Genomic DNA, 1,974 nt, shown 5'->3' on the forward strand with positions numbered 1-1,974 from the left:
AAAAAAAAAGTTTTTATAACCAAATAAAACAATTTTTTTATTTCATTCTATTATTATCATTTTTTCGACGATCCAGAGAGGGAAAGTCCATATTCATATCTCAAAGTCGCTGAGAAATAAATTTTGACTGATCCAGATGGAAATTGAACCCCTTACGTTCTGAACCTGGCACTTGTTTTAAATTATTTATTTCAATTTTTAAAAATATTTATAAAATTATCAAAATCAAAATAAAATAAAAATATATTAGTTTAGTTTTTATCACTAAATATGACTTTTTTTTTATAATTATTATATTTTTTTCGACGATCCAGAGTGGGAAGTACACAGTCGCTGAGAAATAAATAATGACTGACCAAAGTGGAAATCGAACCCAAAACGTTCTGAACTGTGGACACTGTGAGAAACTCGCTCTAACGTGCTCAGCCATCAAGTCCTCGATAATAATATTTTGTTATCATATTATTTAACTATATATTATTGAAGTAATGTAATCTATTAGTATCATATAGTTTTGTTTTTGAATTTTGTTTAACAATTGTATTCTTCGTATAAAAAAGTAAGCAACATATACAGTTCAGTATGTTAGAGTATAATAGTTTTTATTGGAAGAAGATAGTTGACCGTATAAAGTTGATTGGATGAAGATAGTCCAGGTGGTGGTCAATTAAGGTATCAAAATAGTAAAAGAAAACTATTTATTATAAGCCAACGTTTCGACTTAGATTTTCAGTCGTAACTAAGTTAACAACAATAAATAGTTTTCTTTTACTATTTTGATACCTTTATTGACCACCACCCGGACTATCCAACTACAATAATAGCTTTAACATACATTGTAGACAGAAAGTATTTTAACATTATCATTAAATTACCTAAGAGGTGAGTCGTAACTCAAACTTGTATTTCTAACACGTGAGAGGTTGTGATTAGGAATGGTTTGCTGAATGAATGAATTCTTTCTAAGGGGGTGAAGTATTATTCAAAGCAATATTCAATCAGTTATAGGAGAAAAGTTTATTGAGGCCGAGTATGTGAAACTTTCTTCTGGATATATAAATATTGGATTAGACATCATGTGATTGGTAGGAGGGCGATAGACTATTAAACCATCAGTATTTAATACAGGTCGAAGAATGGCCGATTAGGGACAGTTAACTATCGGGAAGGCAGTGGCTTGTGTCGCTCTGCCTTCATCACCAATTTACAAGCTCATTGATTATTTCACCTTATTTCCTTTCATATAGGACACTACCGCCATCTATTTATAAGGATGACAATTTTATTCAACCGAGCACGCTGCCATTCTCACACTTCCGTTGATGGGACTAATTTCTCACTATATTTCATAGTGCAATAAAAAAGTACTTTATCTTTAGACGCCCATCAGACTCAAATGAACTGATTCTTTGCACCATCACAGTTTAAACTACGATTAGTGAAATCTCGAGTAAAATCAACAATTAACCGTTGGATCAGAAAAATTAGCGTTGTACTCTGACGGTAAACTTTACCGGCCAACGATAGCTTGTTAAACTGAGATCTAGAGCAAATCTATGCTTAAGAAGATAACCATACAAGGAACCTTCCATAGTATCAGTTGGATCTGTTATCTAGCAAAGGTGTATTGTATTATTTTGTTCCTTTTCAAACTAAATAAAGTAGATCTGATCGATATAGACGATTTGACATACGACGAAATATTCAAAGAATAATTTGATCAGACAAATATTCCGTCTTTGATCGAATAATTTTTTAGAATTTTTTCTTAAGGAATTTCAATAAAATCATTTTTTGTTTTTAATTATTGATTTTTTTGTAATTATATCTATACACATAGTCATTGTTGTAACGTCTTTTTTAATTCGAACTTTAGCCGTTATTGGCGCATTTGACGTTTGGTTTCCAAGCTTACTGGTTCCTTTTATTTATTTATTTTTTCCTCTATGGTGGGAGGGGGAGGGAGGGAGGGAG

The sequence above is a fragment of the Halyomorpha halys genome, unplaced genomic scaffold (genome assembly GCF_000696795.3).
Source record: "Halyomorpha halys isolate HHAL.00 unplaced genomic scaffold, Hhal_1.1 Scaffold1111.1, whole genome shotgun sequence".
NCBI lineage: Eukaryota > Metazoa > Arthropoda > Insecta > Hemiptera > Pentatomidae > Halyomorpha > Halyomorpha halys.